We start from the raw sequence: 20,235 nt of genomic DNA, 5'->3' as shown, positions 1-20,235 counted from the left end.
CCACGCCTTCTTCCTCCTCTGCTCATCCGTCTTCGCACACTCAAGCTCTAGCGCCCAAGTCCGCACTTCCCACCTCGACCTTCTCCAATCATGTCCGGAGCGGGAGGCAAGTGGATGGTCTCCTCGGTCATGGAGGAAGACATCAAGAAACTGAGGAGAGCGGGATACCTGCCCGACGACATCGCGCACCGGCTCCCAGATGAGGGGCAGCTCATTCCCACTCCCAGGCCCCATGAGAGGGTAGTATTCCTCCACCACTTCCTTCGCGGACTAGGGTTTCCCCTCCATCCATTCGTCCGTGGTCTCATGTTCTACTACGGGCTAGACTTTCATGACCTGGCCCCGAACTTCATCCTCAACATCTCGGCGTTCATCGTCGTGTGTGAGGCTTTCCTCCGCATCCGGCCCCACTTCGTCCTGTGGTTAAAGACCTTCAATATCAAGCCGAAGGTGGTACGAGGCCAACAAGCAGAATGCGGCGGAGCCATTGTGGGTAAGATGCCCAACGTCATATGGCTCGAAGGCTCCTTCGTGGAGACAATGAAGGGATGACAGTCGGCGTGGTTCTACATCACCGAGCCGCGCGACGCCAAATGGGCGGCAGCCCCCGCGTTTCGATCCGGATTCCCTACACGGCTCACTTCCTGGAAAGAGAAGGGCTTGTCGTGGGGTTCATTGGTGGAGCTGGACGGACTCCAAAAATGCATCCGGAGTATGGCGAGCAAGAAGCTCAAGCTTGTCAACGTAGTCCAAGTTATGCTCATCCGCCGGATCCTCCTGTGTAAACAACGGGATTTTACCTTATGGGAGTTCGACCCGGCCCAGCACCAGACTCTGAGCGAGCTCTTTGATACGACGCACAAGGACGTCTGGAAGGTGCTGTTCAAGGGCGTCGAGGTCCCTCCTTCTCTTGCCGAGGACCATGGACTAAGCGCCTAGCGCGTTCGGTAAGTTTAATACGTCCCGTAAGACATTTATTTTTCCCAGCTTAATTATGTGCGGGGTCTAATCTCCATGCCTTTGATAGGACTGGGTGGAGATGGCGAGGCAGATTAACTGTCCGGCCCCTTTGCCTGACGACACTTCAAGTGCTCTCCTGACGGAGATGCTGACTCCGGCTCCTTACAAGGTGCCGGAGAAGACCTAGAAGGCCAAGGGAGCTCGAAAGAGTTCCCGACGCCAGGTGTTATCGGACTCATCGTTCGATAACTCTGCGGAACACTCTTCCCCTAAAGACAAGGAGGAAGAAGAAGATGCTCCCCCTCCAGGCGGGGGAGACAAGAAAAGGAAGGCCGCCCCAACTAGGGAGGCCGAAGTGTCCAAGAAGGGGAGGACTCTCCTTCCGGACAGTTCCACCGCCGCCGACGAGGGCGAGGACGAGTGGTTGCCCCGGGCCAAGCCCCCGAGGAGATCATAAGTATTCGGGTACCAGAATAACTCATAGCACTCTTTGGTCGCACTGCTTTCCCTAACACCGAATATGATTATGCAGGCCGCCGCGAACCAGCATTGATGTATCATCGGACGGCTCCCTGGGCTCCTCGGACATGGATAGCGATCCAGTCCCGACCGCCACCTCTCCTCATCCTGCCGACGACGCCGAGGTGTTCTCTCAAGAGGCACCGGATCGAGGGGAGACAGTCCCGGAGGCACCTCAAGGCGACCTTCCGGACTCCGTGAGCCGAGGGGACGGGGCCCCTGAGGGCTCCGAGTTCGGCCCTCAGCCGAACACCGTGCCGGAACCTCCAGTGGTTCTAGTCTTGGGCAGGCGGCCTCCTTCTAAGAGGGGCAAGATGCCTGTGCCGGTGACCTCTGTCCATCCAGAGGCGCAGGACAGTCTGCTGGAAGCGCTTCGCAGCGCTTCCATCGACGAGAAGCACCGCACTATTATGAGTGCGGTGATCCAGAAGGTTCAGTCCGCCAAGAGCGGATTGACTGAAGCTTGTGCCAGCCTTCTAACAGGCTTCGAGGTAAGTGTTTTAAAATGTAGTATAAATATTACCGCATAGACAGTAGCCCCTGATGCTCTGTTCGGTGTTCACAAAGAAAAGCCGAACAAAGGATCAAATAATATCGCAGGAGTCTAATATAAGTATGTTGATATGCATATGCAGGCTTCGCTGCTGGCGTCCGCCGCACTGACTGCGGAGGTCGCCGTACTGAAGCAGGCCCTCGAGGGGTCCCGGAAGGAGCTCGGCCTTGTCAAGAGGCAGCTCGAGGAGAACAAGGGTAAGTAATACCCCGTCTATAGATGTGTATGTATATAAAAAGGACGAGATTGCGAAATGATAGGATCATTGTATGTTTGCCAGGGGCCACGACCGAGGTGGCGACCCTGAAGCGAGCGCTAACCCAGGCCGAAGATGAAGCGGCCCAGGAGCGCACCGAGCGAGAAAAGCACAAGGCTCGGGTGGGCGAGGTGCAGCAAGAGCTACAGGCTCTCGTGACAAAGAACGAGGCGTTGGAGCTTGACTTGAAGACGCGAGAGTCTGAGCTTGCTGCGGCCCTTGAGAGCGCAAAGAGTGCCAAGGCCGAGGCCCAGAAGGCCCTCCAAGAGATCGACGCGATTAAGAAGATAGCGGCGGGTAAGGCTTTTTATATGCAAAGTAAGCATGTAAAAGTAAATTACCGATTACTTGGAGCAAGATCCGGAGCTCTTCAGGAGCATTCGCAGATTTGCCCAGCAGTGTGTCCGATGCCGCACAATTTTACCAGGCCGAGGACGGAAGCTCGAGGGAGAAGCTATTATGGTCTCAGTATGCTGATGTAACACCCTCGATGCGACTATATCTCCCACGTGTCGAGGCACGACTTAGAGGCATAATCGCATTGAAGGCATATGTCGCAAGTCAGGCAATCTTCACAACATCCCATGTAATATAGATAATAAAAGGGGAGATACATAGTTGGCTTACACTCGCCACGTCAATCAAAGTACATAAATAGCATTACATCATCCAATCACTCATGGCCCGACTATGGCGCCAAAATAAAAGAACAACCCAACATGCGACACGGTCCCGATCACCCCAACTGGGCACCACTACTGATCATCAGGGACAGACACATAGTAACGACGTGAGTCCTTGTCGAACTCCCACTTGAGCTCAAGCGCGTCATCTGGAACGGATTCATCAGCTCCTGCATCTGGTTTGGAAGTAATCTGTGAGCCACAGGGACTCAGCAATCTCGCACCCTCGTGATCAAGACTATTTAAGCTTATAGGCAAGGCAAGGTAAATATGTGGAGCTGCAGCAAGCGACTAGCTTATATGGTGGCTAACCTGTTCGCAAAAGAGAGCGAGAAGAGAAGGCAAAGCGTGACCGAAAAACTAGAGAACAACCTGCGCAAGCATTACTCCAACACCGTGTTCACTTCCCGGACTCCGCCGAGAAGAGACCATCACGGTAACACACATAGTTGATTCATTTTAATTAAGTTAAGGTTCAAGTTATCTACAACCGGACATTAACAAATTCCCATCTGCCCATAACCGCGGGCACGGCTTTCGAAAGTTCAAATCCCTGCAGGGGAGTCCCAACTTAGCCCATGACAAGCTCTCACGGTCAACGAAGGAATAGACCTTCTCCCGAGACATTCCGATCAGACTCGGTATCCCGGTTCTACAAGACACTTTCGATGCGACTATATCTCCCACGTGTCGAGGCACGACTTAGAGGCATAATCGCATTGAAGGCATAAGTCGCAAGTCAGGCAATCTTCACAACATCCCATGTAATATAGATAATAAAAGGGGAGATAACATAGTTGGCTTACACTCGCCACGTCAATCAAGTACATAAATAACATTACATCATCCAAACACTCATGGCCCGACTACGGCGCCAAAATAAAAGATAACCCAACAAGCGACATGGTCCCGATCACCCCCAACAGGGCACCACTACTGATCATCACGAAAGGAAACATAGTATCGTTGAGAGTCCTCGTCAAACTCCCACTTGAGCTCAAGCGCGTCACCTGGAGTGGAATCATCAGGCCCTGCATCTGGTTTAATAGTAATCTGTGAGCCACAGGGACTCAGCAATCTCGAACCCTCGCGATCAAGACTATTTAAGCTTATAGGTAAAGTAAGGTAAATATGTGGAGCTGCAGCAAGCGACTAGCATAAGTGGTGGCTAACCTGTTCGCAAAAGAGAGCGAGAAGAGAAGGCAAAGCGCGAACGCATAACTAAAGAGGGAAAACCTGCGGCAAGCATTACTCCAACACCGTGTCCACTTCCCGGACTCCGCCGAAAAGAGGCCATCACAGTAACTCACACGGTTGATTCATTTTAATTAAGTTAAGGTTCAAGTTATCTATAACCGGACATTAACAAATTCCCATCTGCCCATAACCGCGGGCACGACTTTCGAAAGTTCAAATCCCTGCAGGGGAGTCCCAACTTAGCCCATGACAAGATCTCACGGTCAACGAAGGAATAGACCTCCTCCCGAGACGTTCCGATCAGACTCGGTACCTCGGTTCTTCAAGACACTTCGACAGGTTAAAACAAGACCAGCAACACCGCCCGAATGTGCCGACAAATCCCGATAGGATCTGCACATATCTCGTTCTCAGGGCACACTTAGATGAGCCAGACGTCGGGTAGGCCAGCCCAGAGTTGCCCCTGGTAGCCCCGGACATCGCTCGGTTGGACCAACACTCAGAGGAGCACTGGCCCGGGGGGGGTCTAAATAAGATGACCCTCGTTCTTCGGAAACCCAAGGGAAAAAGAGGCTAGGTGGAAAATAGTAAAACCAAGGTTGGGCATTGCTGGAAAAGCTTTAATCAAGGCAAACTATCAAGGGGTTCCCATTATAACCCAACCGCATAAGGAACGCAAAATCCGGGAACATAACACCGATATGACGGAAACTAGGGCGGCAAGAGTGGAACAAAACACTAGGCGAGAGGCCGAGCCTTCCACCCTTTACCAAGTATATAGATTCATTAAGATAACATGGCAATATAATGATATCCCAACAAGTAAATAAATGTTCCAACAAGGAACGGTCTCCAATCTTCACCTGCAACTAGCAACGCTATAAGAGGGGCTGAGCAAAGTGGTAATATAGCCAATCAACGGTTTGCTAGGACAAGGTGGGTTAGAGGTTTGACATGGCAATTTGGGAGGCTTGAAAGCAAGTGGTAGGCATCATTCTATTGGCATAGCAAAAGAGCGAGCAATCTAGCATAGCAAAGATAGTAGTGATTTCGAGGGTATGATCATCTTGCCTGCAAGGTTGTCAGAGTTGACTGGATCCTCGAAAGCAAACTCCACGGGCTCCTCGTTAGCGAACTCGTCTCTCGGCTCTACCCAAACAAGACAAACAAGGAAACGGAACACAATCAACCACGTGCAAAGCTCAAACAATATGATGCAAAGATGGTATGTTATGCGGGATGCGATGCAGGATGCATATGCAAGATTTGACAAATAATGCATGAACCTGGCCTCAACTTGGTAATCCAAGTGTGCCGCTGGAAAAATGAGATGAAATCGCTTGAAAACGATATAAAGAACGCCAGAATCGGAGTTACGGTTTGGAAATGGCAAGCAATTCAAATATGGCCACGTTCTACGATTTACAACAAGTAGCCATCTAAATGCAAAGAGATGAACATGCTACAGTACTCAAACATGGCATAAAAATACATGGCAGGGATGCATTCATGATCAGATAGCACTCTTTGGAGCAACAAAACTATATGCTACAGGAGCTGAACATGGCAAAGTAAAGCATGGCATGGAGCTACTCAAAGAGCTTAACAAAAGTCCCTTAGTGACCTTGAGCCAAAAGGGATCAGAAAATACAATTGCAAGCATGTGAACATGGCAAAAACATAATCAGTTCTCAGACTTACTGAAAACTGGAACATGCTGAAAACAGATATCAAGTAGGCATGTTTACGAGCTCGATGCACTCACTACAGAGCAAGTCATGGAAACTTAAGCATACAGCCATCAAGAATACATAAAATGCAAGCTAGACATGGCAAGAACAATACCATAGCATGCACGGATCAACTAAAACATCATCGGCAAAATCGCTAACAAGTAGACAATCTGCCCAGATTCACGACGTAGCAAAAGTAGAGCTCGATTGACTCAAGCTAGGATGCTCCATAATTGCAAACAAAGACATGGATGGATAGAGCACCACAAGATTAACAAAACATCCTTACTGACCATCCTCAAAAGAGGCACGGATCACTAGGAAACAACATGAACATATGGCAATATGAGATAAACAGCTCAAGGACTTAGTGGAAATGCTATGTCCGTGAAATCAGCATTACCATGTGCCTCACTTTGCAAGCTTGTGCTAGACACCACACACATCAAAAAAATACATGGGTTGCACCTATGGAAAGATGGCAAAACCCTTAAAAAACATATGTAGAGCTCATGGGCATATCATGCACACAATAATCATGGCAAAAAATGACAAATATCTAAATGGAGCAGCAGATCTGACAATTATCTCAAGTAGCCCTCTTCTAACAGCATTTCGGGCATCAAGATGAACTCAAATGAAAATAATGCAATGGAATGAAATTATGTACTCTCTGAGACGAACATTTTGATATGATATATGCCCAAAATGGAGTTACGGATGCAAAGTTACTATGCGATGAATAAGGGCATATGAACTAGGGTTTCGGGGCAAAAGTCAAACCAGACGGGATCTCAGATCCAGATCCGGGGCACGGGCGCGATTTACGAGGTTCATCGGCCGGAGTTGCTGAAGCTTGCCGGAGACGTCGCCGGAGTTGGAGAGGAGACCAGAGCCGGGGCCGGCGAGCTCCAGGCGGCGCGTTGACGTGGTGCGGCGGGGTCGGCAACGGCCGGCGCGGTGGCGCGCGTCGCCAGGTGCGGCGACGAGGCAGAGCGGCGGCGGGCCTCGGTGCACTGGGCGGCGGTCGGTGATGGCGGCGGTGACCGGCGAAGGAGAGGCGGGCGGCGCGGTGAGGAGGCGTCCCGCGGGCAGGTGGCGGCAGACCCGGGCCCGGGAGGGCCCCTCGCGGGCCGAGCGGGCCGGCGGTGGGAGGAGGCGGCGATGTGGGTGCCGCTGCCCACGTGGCGGCTCGTGGTTGGCGGGGCGATTTCGTCCGGCCGGACCGGACGTGTCCGGCCGCGCAGAGGTGCTGGAACTAGGGTTTCGAACGGGGGAGATCCGGATTTTCGAGGAGCGGTCTTTAAATAGGCATAGAGGGAGCTAGGAGAGTCCAAATGAGGTGCGGTTTTCGGCCACGCGATCATGATCAAATGCTCTAGATGATGGAGAGGGTTTAGGTGGGTTTTGGGCCAACTTGGAGGGGTGTTTGGCTGCAACACACACGAGGCCTTTTCGGTCCCTCGGTTAACCGTTGGAGTATCAAACGAAGTCCAAATGGTATGAAACTTGAAAGGCGGTCTACCGGTAGTAAACCAAGGCCGCTTGGCAAGTCTCGGTCCAATCCAGAAATGTTTAATCCCCACACACGAAAGAAAGGTAGAAATGACCATCGGAGGAGAACGAAGCGCCGGAATTCAAAACGGACAACGGGGAAAATGCTCGAATGCATGAGATGAACACGTATGCAAATGCAATGCACATGATGACATGATATGAGATGCATGACAACGACAACAACACATGGAGACAAAAACCCGAACCCGAGAAAAATAAAATAACTTAACGCCGGAAACGGCAAGAGTTGGAATACATATTGGGTAAGTCATATCTGGGGTGTTACAGCTGAGGCCGAACATCTGATGCCAATGAGCGACCAGCTGAAGCAGATGGTCGAGCTACATAAGGCGGCCGATCAGGCCATGAAGAGCTTTATAGTCCGGCTGTGGCCTGGCGATACCCTTCCGAACAGCTTCTTCAGCCTGGTGAGGCGGCTTGTGGATGCCTGCCCGCGGCTGGAGGTCGTCAAGCGATCCGTCTGCATTGAAGGTGCACGCCGAGCTTTCGCCCGTGTGAAATTGCAGTGGGTCAAGCTAGACGCCGTGAAGCTGATCAAGGATGGGCCGCCAGAGGGAAAGGAGCACCGCCACCCTGAGATGTACTACGAGGGTGTTCTGCCGAGTGCCCGTCTTATCGCGGACGAGTGTCTGAAAGATGTAATATTTGAGTAAACTTGCTCGTTTTATCCTGTATTTATGAAAACTTGTTTCATATGCTCTATGCAACGCTTGTTTGAATTTAAAATATTACCTTCTGTTTGGCTGTTTATCCAATTTGAGAGATGGCTAGTCCTCGGCTTCTGCCCCCGTGCCATGAGTGCTGGGGTGTTCGGGATAAACCTGAGCACTCTTGTTCCCATATTTGGGTCCTTCGAGGGAGGTGCTCAGCACAACGAACAAGGCAACCGGACTAATAATGCTTTATCACTCTCACTTAGCCATAGAATTCTATAATTTTAAATTTCGGCGAAGCCCCTGGTATTCGGAAGTCCGAATTCAGGGCGCGATACACGCCTGTAAGCCGGACGGGGCCGACCCCTCGCCCTAAGCGGCATAAGTCTTTAGGGACTCGAAAAACCTCGCCGAACAGCGACCAGTCTCTCACCTTATCATGACAGTCAGTTTTAGCTTTCTCTACCGAGGTGCTCAGCCTGGCAGAACAGGGGCACAATCGCAGTAGTTCTCCTAGCGCTACCTTAGCTGATGGAGCGGAACATAAGGTACCAAAACATAGGAGCCGGGCAAACCCAACATTTGACCAAAGACATGATTCAGAGCTGATGCATATAATGCTATATGTTCGGGGTGCCATACTTGTGGAAGTGTTCGGACTTTTCACACCGCATTGTGGGGTACGTAAGCCCCTGGTGTATTGGCCGTACCATAGTGTACGGTTGCAAGGGGTCATTAATGAACACACACACACACACATATATATATATATAACAAGAATGCAATAATAGTCGTAATGTCATGCATTATTTATTAAAAAAATGCATTAAAGCAGAGTGATACAGATAGTGCGATAAGCAAAGAGTAGGACTATGTCCCTTCAAAGGGCAAGCTGAGGAATTAAATTGAATATTTCACTCGTTACTGTGATCAACCTGGGAATTCCGTGGTATAACATAGCTGTCTGCCGCCTTGGTTGCTGCATCATGTGTTCGGCAATAGTGCTGCCGGACAGTGTTTCCAGAGATTAAGGTCCTGAAAGAAAAATAAAAATAACCTAACGGGTAGCCCCTAGTGCGGTTTAGGCCGCGTCTTGGGGCGTGCCATGGTTGTGCCCCCCTCCCCACCTGTGCCCATGGTATTTTAGTGCGTAATTATGTACGCGCGGCACGAGCTTCGCCGCTGGGCTGGGATTGGGGTGGCCGCCGGATTGCTACGTGAGCTCAGATCGACAGGCGGTCTATTTGCCAATTGCCCCGAGCGCGCTTGAAGGTGTCCGGGTTTTGAAGCGCCGAACTGGTTGATTGCCTTCAGAGGCTGCTTTGCGCTTCTGCTGCGCGGGCCGCGGTGTGCTCCTCTGTTCGGAGAGAACACTCTGTGTTTCCATTGACTGTAATAACTCCGCGAGGTCCTGGCATCTTGAGCTTTAGGTATGCATAATGCCGTACCGCATTGAATCTAGCAAATGTGGTTCGCCCGAGTAGCGCGTGATAACCACTGCGGAATGGGACTATGTCGAAGATTAACTCTTCGCTTCGGAAGTTATCCGGGGATCCGAAGACCACTTCCAGTGTAATTGAGCCTGTGCAATGGGCCTCTACACCTGGAATGACGCCCTTAAAAGTCGTTTTCGTGGGTTTGATCCTTGAGGGGTCTATACCCATTTTGCGCACTGTGTCCTGATAAAGTAGGTTCAGGCTGCTGCCGCCATCCATGAGGACTCGAGTGAGGTGAAATCCGTCGATGATTGGGTCTAGGACCAATGCGGCGAATCCGCCATGATGGATACTAGTGGGGTAGTCTCTGCGATCGAAGATGATCGGACAGGAGGACCAAGGGTTGAACTTTGGGGCGACTGGCTCCAACGCATATACGTCCCTGAGCGCATGCTTCCGCTCCCTCTTGGGGATGTGGGTTGCGTATATCATGTTCACCGTCCGCACTTGCGGGGGAAACCTCTTCTGTCCTCCATTGTGCGGCTGCCGGGGCTCCTCCTCGTCATCGCTATGCGGCCCCTTGTCCTTGTTTTCGGTAATTAACTTGCCGGCCTGCTTGAACACCCAACAATCCCTGTTGGTGTGATTGGCTGGCTTGTCTGGTGTGCCGTGTATTTGACACGAGCGATTGAGTATACGGTCCAAGCTGGACGGACCCGGCGTATTTTGTTTGAATGGCTTTTTCCACTGACCGGGTTTAGAGCCTTTGAATCTGGCATTGACTGCCGTATCCTCAGTATTTTCGCTGTGAATGCGACACTTATGCTTGTTGCGACGTGACCTGCTATTGCCGTCCTTGGTATCTGACGTACCATGGTTCTTTGATTTGTTATACCTGCGAGCCAGCAGCTGTCTTCTCCCACACAAAAATGGGTCATGAGCGTCGTGACAGCTGCCATAGATTTCGGCTTTTCCTGACCAAGGTGCCGGGCTAGCCACTCATCTTGGATATTATGCTTGAAAGCTACTAAGGCCTCCACATCCGGACAGTCGATGATTTGATTTTTCTTTCTAAGGAACCGAGTCCAGAATTGCTTGGCTGATTCTTCTGGCTGCTGAATTATGTGGCTCAAGTCATCGGCGTCTGGTGGTCGCACATAAGTGCCCTGAAAGTTGTCGAGGAATGCGGCTTCCAGATCTTCCCAACAGCTAATGGAGTCCGCTGGCAAGCTGTTAAGCTAATGCCGCGCTGGTCCTTTAAGCTTTAGTGGGAGGTATTTGATGGAGTGTAAGTCATAACCGCGGGCCATGTGGATGTGGAGGAGGAAATCCTCAACCCATACTGCGGGATCTGTTGTGCCGTCGTATGATTCAATATTTACAGGTTTGAAACCTTCTGGGAATTGATGTTCCATTACTTCGTCTGTGAAGCATAAGGGGTGTGCGGCGCCTCTGTATTGGGCTATATCTCGACGCAACTCGAATGGGTCTTGCCCATTGTGTTCGACCCGACCGGATTTGCTTTTACTGTATCCGGCGTGACATTTGTCGTCTCGCAGAGTGGTGCGCCCTCGTGATCCGTAGATCGATCTTGAATGCTTTTCCTTGTCCTCCAATATGTCTCGCAGGTCTGGCATATCTCCCCATGCCTTTTTATTTGAATGGCGTTGGGGTGGAGGCTGAGCTTTTGGCTGGAATGCCTCTCTATCGCGGCCACGAGGTGGCCGATCAGCCGTATCATACGCTTCTTCCTCTAGTCAGGATAGTAACCTGCGCCTTGGGTAACTCTTGGAGGGGCGCTCAAGTTTATATTCCTCGGCCGCGAGGACTTCAGTCCATTTGTCAGCTAGCAGATCTTGATCAGCTTGAAGCTGTTGCTCCTTTTTCTTCAGGCTATTTGCCGTGGCCATGAGCCGGCGCTTGGAGCGCTCTTGTTCGACGGGATCCTCTGGGACGGCGAATTCGTCGTCGCCGAGGCTTGCCTCGTCTTCGGAGGCGGGATGTAATTGTCATCCTCCTCCTCTCCGTCCGCCGCTCTCTCAGGAGAGCTGGCTCCTCCATCCTCCTGCTCTAAATCTTGCTGGAGGGGTTTGTTGTTTTCTTCGGCACCATCCGGACTGTTATTATCTCCTGTACCGGTATCACCACTTTTTCTTTGGCAGGACTTAGAGCGGTGCCGCTAACGTCGCCGTTTGGGTTGCTTCTTGGAGGGGTCATCCTCCGCTATCCCGTCGCCATTGCCTTCTTTGGGTGTATCCACCATGTATATCTCATATGACGAGGTGGCTTTCCAGTGCCCTATGGGTGCTGGTTCATGTTCGTCTCCTACATCACCGTCCATACCGTCGATGTCTTCAGAGTCGAAGTCGAGCATGTCGGTTAAATCATCGACAGTGGCTATGAAGTGGGTGGTGGGTGGGCGTCGAATTTCTTTGTTGTCTGCATCCCAATCCTGTTAGCCATAATCTGGCCAGGGCTCTCCTGACAAAGAGAGAGACCTTAGTGAATTCAGAATGTCGCTGAGGGGCGAGTGCTGAAAGATATCTGCGGCGGTGAATTCCATGATCGGTGCCCAATCGGATTCGATTGGCAGGGGCGCGGATGGTTCAGAGTCCGGAAAAGAGTCCGGCGCCTTGGAGTCACGGGCTATGCAGAGATTTAGGCTGGTGTTCGGCTCGATCGCCGTTGAGACTGCAGCCCCTGAGGCGGTGTCTAACCACCCGTCCTCAACTGGCGCAGTTGGCTCCGAGCTGAGGGTCGGAGCTGATGCGGGCGCAGCCTCTAGGGTACTGTTCGGCGGCAGAGCTAGGTCATACCCATCGCGACAGTGCGGCGCGCCCGGCTGCGGCTCGAATCCGTCGAAGATCAAGTCTCCGCGGATGTCGGCCGTGTAATTCAAACTTCCAAATCTGACCTGATGGCCAGGGGCGTAGCTTTCAGTCTGCTCCAGATGGCCAAGCGAATTAGCCCGCAGTGCAAAGCCGCCGAATACGAAGATCTGTCCGGGGAGAAAAGTCTCACCCTGGACCGCATCGCTATCGATGATAGTAGGAGACATCAAGCCTAACGGCGACGACACAGAGGAACTCCCAGTGAAAGCACCAATGTCGGTGTCAAAACCAGAGGATCTCGGGTAGGGGGTCCCGAACTATGCGTCTAGGCCGGATGGTAACAGGAGGCAGGGAACACGATGTCTTACCCAGGTTCGGGCCCTCTTGATGGAGGTAAAACCCTACGTCCTGCTTGATTAATATTGATGATATGGGTATTACAAGAGTAGATCTACCACGAGATCAGAGAGGCTAAACCCTAGAAGCTAGCCTATGGTATGATTGTATATTATGGTCGTTGTCCTACTGACTAAAACCCTTCGGTTTATATAGACACCGAAGAGGGTTAGGGTTACACAAGGTCGGTTACAAAGGAGGAGATATCCATATCTGTATTGCCTAGCTTGCCTTCCATGCCAAGTAGAGTCCCATCCGGACACGAGACGAAGTCTTCAATCTTGTATCTTCATAGTCTAACAGTCCGGCCAATGGAGATAGTCCGGCTATCCGGAGACCCCCTAATCCAGGACTCCCTCAGCGAGGGTCGGCTCTGATACCAATTTGTAATGCCTCGAACACACCCGTCGATGGTCATTACTCCTGGCGGGATCTAGACTGGCCCCAAAGATCAATACTAGTCTTTTCTGTGCACTCTGTACTCACTCGTGCGCACTCGGGAGCAACTTCTCGGTCGGTCACCCATCCTGAAACTACTCCAAGCTAAGCACACTTAACTTTGGAGTTGTTTCCGAATAGGCTATCTGAAAAGAAGGAATTCCTTATTGATATGAGTAGTCTATGATCCCTAATAAGCCAGGATATCACAGGACCCCTTCAGGAGCTCTCGGAGATCGTGCCTAGAGTGTCGCATTGCACTATACATTTTTGAACTTTTTGGTAAATTGTTGCCAAAGGGGGAGAAATTGTATAGATCATAGGCTTCGAAAGAGAGTGCCTTTTTCTTTTGTTGGTTTCATTCGTCTTGCTACTTCGGTTGTTTCTTCCTATGCTACATTTGTGTTATGCTCATGAGATACTTTATGTGATCATGTGTTTTATCATACTATGCTTAATGTGTGCTTGCATGATTGTCAGGACCCCGATTCTAAGTCACACCGATCTAGCCTATAACACCTCATATCACTTTGCGGCCTCACGCACGGTATTCCCACGGGTGTCGCCTTACCATGGCCCGGGACCGTTTGCGCCTTTCGGCTCACGTATATGATAGTATCACTAGCATCCATATGACAGAGAACCCGGGCCGACATGACTAGTCGTGAACCCAAAGTGGCACTAACTTACGGGGACAGGCATACATGAATCAACATCGAGCATGTCGGTCAGCAGAGTGCGAATCCGGGTTGTAGCACTGGGCTAACAGGACTCCGGGAAGCCAGGCTGTAGCAGGCTAGGCAGGACTCCGGATGTCACCGCGTGACATTTCCCCGAAGGGACAGACACAGGAACGAAGTGAATCACATGCCGGCCAGTCAAGTGTTCCGGAGCAGTAGTGCTGGGCTAGCAGGACTCTGGTGAACCAGGCTGTAGCGGACTACTATGGCTCATGGAAGCACAGGATGTTGGGGATATTACCACTGGGCATAAACCGGCCTATCTGGGCCGGGTTAACTTCGTCAGTAGTTAAGTATGTTAAAGCCCAAGAAGACAGAGGAGGGCTCAAGGCCCATGGTCGGTTCAAGGCCTGTAGCCGTAAACCGGCGTTAGTAGTTAACCTGGATTGTAAATTTAGGAATAAGTAGAGACCAAACCGGACACATCTATGAGCTGGTATTGGGACTCCGTAAGCCGACGGGAGTCACCCGTGTATATAAGGGGACAACCCGGCGGCGGTTCAGGGACAACAGACAACAACTCGAGACATAGGAGAAGCTTGTTTGCTCCCTAGTCATCGAAACCCCATCAATTCCATAACAAGTAGACGTAGGCTTTTACCTTCATCGAAGGGGCCGAACTAGTATAAACTCTCTTGCGTCCTTGTGTCCGCTTTAACCCCTTCAAGCTAACCCGTCGCGATGGCTCCACGACTAAGTCCTTTCTCTAGGACATCTGCCGTGACAAAACCACGACAGTTGGCGCCCACAGTGGGGCCGTCGCACGATGGTTTCCGGTTCTTGGAGGGCCGCTTTGAAGGACTCGAGGGCTACGCTGTAGGCCGGATGACTAAGAGTCATCGCAGTAAGCTCTACATCGATGACGCAGGCTGGGGCCCCGAGGCCGGCTCAATTGAGTACGGGTACCGGGTCCCCTTTGGTAGCATTCACGTTTTCATTGGCAAGATCGGTGAACTGGGCCCTGAGCCGGACATCTGCACCGACCTCGTCGAGACGGCTCATCATGCGCGATCCGCCCGGGTTAAACGGGCCATGAAGCGTGCCTTCATGGGAGTCATCCATGGAGGAAGTTATGAGGACGGATCGAAATTTCGCGGCGCGACCGTCGTTTGTTCCGGTGACGAATCTTCGACCGGAGAAACCGAATCTCTATCATCTACAAGATGGCCGGATTGGGAGTTTTTCCGATGGCGATAGTATTCCGGACCCCTCTGATCTGCCCAACCGGGTTGGAATATTCATGGCCGGAACACAAGCAGTGCTTCATTCTTCGACAGCTGCGGCAACGATCTCCGGTTCAACAGCGGCGATGGCTGCCGGGGCAGGAGGCCCTGTGCGCCCGCCGGCTCAGGTTCTATCAGAACTATTTGATGTGTTGGTTGTGCTTATGGCGGAAGTTAATCCGCCGGATCAGGACGTTCACAACGCGGAGATTGCAAAGGTAAAGGAACAGATCACCCAGGCCAAGGCAGATCTGGCGGCTGAGGACACCAGGATGGCCGCAGAGCGGGCCGCTTTAGATGCACAGGCCTACAAGCTTATGCTGGACCATAGCGTGTCGCATGAAGTCATGAGGAGGAAGCACCGATCCCGCTTACCTCCGGTTTTTGAGGCCAGAGACCTTTTCAACACTCCAGGACCAAGAGCCGGTAATCCGCTGGAGGGAAACCAGGCAGAAGCCCCTGGGATTGGTGCACCGGTTCAGCCTCGTTAGATGGACCCGCCTCGTCAAAACACCGTCGTACCTCAGGCTGCTTTAACACCTCCGGGTCACTACTCCAACCCAATGGACAATCTTGTTGCCGCTGCTGCACGGCTGGAGGCCATTCCAATTGAAGGTGACTCACCGCAGGCAGTGGAGACGCGACGGGTCAAGGAACTTCTGAGGACAGCTTTGGCCCAACAGGAAGCATACTCGTACAGCCGCGACCGGATCCACTCGACCCCCCGTCCAAGCCGGAGCTATAGTAGACACATGGATGAACCGGCAGTGTCGAGTAATGAACGACGTGGGGCACCCCGTGACAACAACCCGGCGGGTGGTGCTGATGACGCTCAGGGAGTGGTGGACCGGGCCCGCGCGCGCAGGGAGGCCGAGTTAGCCACACAGCATTAGGCTCGGCAGCTCATGCCGGTTCGTCCAACCACCTTGACTGAAACTGGTGTTACTTCTAGTTCTTTGGGGGTGCCTTGCCTTATCCCCGCTTTACGCAACGTGCGCCTGCCCAAGGATTTCAAAGGCCCGCGTAAGGTACCAAATTACACGGCGGATCAACCTCCAGAGACATGGGTGGAGAGCTATGAGATGGCCATGGAGATGCTTGATGTGGATGACGCGGCGTGTGTGAAATACTTCACCATGATGCTCGAAGGAACGGCCTGTACTTGGTTAAAAAGCTTGCCGGCTAATTCTATCAGTTCATGGGCCCAATTACGAGCCCGGTTTATCAGCAATTTCAAAGATACCTGTAAACAGCCTATGTCGATAGTGGACTTAGCTGCATGCGTCCAGGAGGAAGGAGAGTCAACGACTCATTGGGTGCGCCGGGTTTCACAAGTGTTGCACTCCTCAGATCGCATCAACGCTGACACCGCAGTATTAACCCTAGAAGGCAACTGCCGGTTTGGACCCCTGAAGCTGAAGTTGGGACGGATGAAGCGTCATTGCACCGACATGGGGACCCTCATGGCCGCTTTGGTGAAGTATCCTGATTCTGATAGCACCAAGGATCCCGAATCTGATGATGACAAGACAGGGAAGGGGAAGAAGAACAGTAGCTCCAAAGGTCAGCAGCATCACTGGGCAGGCAATGGTGGAGGAGGCAAGCGTAAAGCGGATGGTAACATGGACTTTGTGGCTAATACCAACGCACAGGACAATGGCCAGGGACGCAAGGGTAGGCTGAAAAATCGTAATGGAGCGCCCAACCCTAACCCAAACCGCCTAAACTATCTGCTAAGCCAGCCCTGTCCAAGACATGGGATGAAGGAGGCGTCGGCAAACCACCTTTGGAAAGATTGCTTTATTATGCAGGAGTTCAAGAATTCTAATAATTTCCGGTATGATCACGAATCTGGCGGTGGCTCGGGATCCGGGCCGGGTTACGGAGGAGGAAGTTCCGGTTCAGGATTCAATGGTAATCCGGGCAGACATAATGGTCAAAATAGTCAGAACAACCAAGGTGGTTACACCAACAGCAGCAACAGTCAGGTTACCAGAGCAACCCAAAGCAGTTGAGTAATGGGCAGTACCATGTCTTCACCACTAGCTTGGATAAGCGAGACCGGAAAGTTCAGAGGCGGGCGGTCAACTCTGTTGAACCAGCCATACCCCGTTATCTACGTTGGTCTGAATAGCCAATCATATGGAGCAGAGAAGATCACCCTCCCCAGGTCGATAATCTGGGTCAGTTGGCTTTGGTGGTGGTGCCTCAGGTGGGAGGTTACAAGTTCACCAAGGTGCTCATGGATGGAGGGAGCAGCATTAACATCCTGTACTATGAGACCTTCCGTCGTATGGGACTAACAGATAAGAATCTCAAACCGTCTAATACAGTATTCCACGGTGTAGTGCCTGGAAGATCAGCATATCCCGTTGGTAAGATAGCTCTGGATGTGGCTTTTGGGGATGATCATGATTCCAGGTCGGAGATATTGACGTTTGAAGTGGTGAAAATCCAAAGTCCATATCATGCCCTGTTTGGGCGACCGGCCTACGCCAAGTTTATGGCTCGGCCCTATTATGTGTATTTGCAGCTCAAGATGTCGGGTCACAAGGGGACAATAACGGTTCACGGAAGCCGCAAAATCTCTTTGGAATGTGAGGAAGGAGATGCGGCTTATGCAGAGTCGGTTTGTGCCACCGAGGAGTTGAAGTACTATAAAGACAATGTTGATCCAGCGGACATGACTCCGTTGAAGAAGCCAACTATGGAGCATGATCCGGCCCTGAAGTTCAAATCGGCAGCAGAAACTAAGCTTGTTGACTTCGTACCTGGTGATTCGTCCAAGAAGTTCAGCATCAGTGCCAACTTGGATCCGAAATTGGAAAGCGCGCTCATCGAGTTTCATCCGTGAGAATCGGGACATTTTTGCATGGAAGCCCTCTGACATGCCAGGTGTACCGAAGCAACTCGCTGAGCATGCACTTAATGTGGCTCCTAAATATAAACCGGTGAAACAGTTCCTCCGCCAGTTTAACAAGGAAAGACGCAAGGCAATTGGAGAAGAGGTAGCCAGGCTCTTAGCAACTGGCTTTATTGTTGAAGTTTTTCACCCTGAGTGGCTTGCCAATCCGGTGCTGGTCCTCAAGAAAAACAGCACCTGGTGCATGTGCGTGGAATACCCAGATCTTAATAAGGCTTGTCCAGCAGATCCTTTTGTTCTCCCCCGTATTGATCAAATTATTGATGCTACGGCGGGCTGTGAGCGTTTAAGTTTTTTGGATGCGTATTCTGGCTATCATCATATCAAAATGGCAGTTAAGGACCAGGAGAAGACGGCATTTATAACTCCCTTTGGAGCCTTCTGCTATGTGTCTATGCCCTTCGGGCTCAAGAGTGCCCAAGCGACTTACCAACGATGTGTACAAAGTTGTCTTCACAAGCAGATTGGCCGTAATGTACATGCTTACGTGGATGATATCGTGGTTAAGTCCAGGGAGAAGGAGACTCTGATTGATGATTTGAAGGAAACCTTTGATAACCTGAGGACATACAAGATGATACTTAATCCGGACAAGTGTATCTTTGGTGTACCGGTGGGCAAGTTATTAGGCTTCTTGGTGTCCAATAGGGGAATTGAGGCTAATACGGAGAAGATCACGGCCATCACCTCCCTCGCTAAACCGAAGTGTATCAATGATGTTCAGCGCCTGGCAGGCCGGATTGCTGCATTAAGCCGGTTTATCAGTCGCCTCGGTGAGAAGGCAATCCCTTTGTATCAGATGTTGAAAAAGACGGATCAGTTTGTCTGGAGTTCTGCTGCTGATGAAGCATTTGAGGACTTAAAACGGCAATTGGCCAATCCGCCTGTACTCGCTGCTCCCATTGACAAGGAGCCGTTGCTGCTATATGTTGCTGCTAATGCTCGGGCGGTCAGCGTGGTTATTGTGGTAGAGCGAAAGGAGGCAGGTAAGGAGCATCCGGTTCAACGTCCGGTCTATTATATCAGCGAGGTGCTCATTGAGTCTAAGCAAAGGTATCCGCATTGGCAGAAGCTGGTGTATGGACTTTTTATGGCAAGCCGGAAGCTTAAACAATACTTCCAAGGGCATCCAATTAAGTGGTCAGTTCTGCTCCTTTGGGAGATATCATCCAGAACCGGGAAGCAACTGGCCGGATTGCAAAGTGGGCTATAGAGCTAGGGCCGTACGGTTTGAAGTATGTGCCTCGGACAGCGGTTAAGTCTCAAGCACTTGTTGATTTCATCAATGATTGGACGGAAATGCAAGCACCTAAAGAAAAGCCGGATCATATGTACTGGACCATCCATTTTGACGGATCCAGGCAATTGGAAGGCTCGGGGGCTGGAGTCGTATTAACATCCCCACGAGGTGATAAGTTTTGTTATGTTCTCCGCTTAATGTTCCCTTGTACTAACAATGCACCTGAGTATGAAGCCTTGCTCCATGGTCTCCGGATTGCTAAGGAGATGAACCTAAGTCGAGTTAAGTGCTTCGGTGACTCGGACCTTGTGGCTCAGCAGGTGTCTGGCACTTGGGACTCCAAGGACCCACTCATGGCAGCATATCGTCGTGAGGTGGATATTGTTGCAGGTTATTTCAGAGGCTATCAGGTGGACCACGTGGACCGGCGGAAAAATGAAGCGGCGGACGCTTTAAGCCGGTTGGGCTCTCAGCGCAAACCGGTCCCGCCCAATATTTTTCTGGATGTGCTGCACAACCCGTCGGTGAAGATCCCTGGTGAAAAGGATTTGGCTATTCCTGATCCGAAGGTTCAATTGGTGGCAGCTCTTCATGTTATTCCGGATTGGACGCTTCCTTACCTGGCGTACAAGAACCGGGGCGAGTTGCCAGAGGATGAGATTCTGGCCCGGCAGATAATCCGGCGATCCAAGTCCATGGCTATCATCAACGGTGAGTTGCATCATTGCAGTGTATCAGGAGCTTTCCAACGTTGCGTGTCCCCTGAAGAAGGCCGTGAAATTTTGCGTGAGATCCACGAAGGAGATTGTGGTCACCACGCCGGTTCAAAGTCTCTGGTGGCTAAAGCGTTTCGCCATGGCTTCTATTGGTTAACTG

This window comes from Triticum urartu, chromosome 3A, assembly GCF_056163025.1.
Source record: "Triticum urartu cultivar PI428250 chromosome 3A, HENAU_Tu73, whole genome shotgun sequence".
NCBI lineage: Eukaryota > Viridiplantae > Streptophyta > Magnoliopsida > Poales > Poaceae > Triticum > Triticum urartu.
This window is presented reverse-complemented; position numbering follows the sequence as displayed.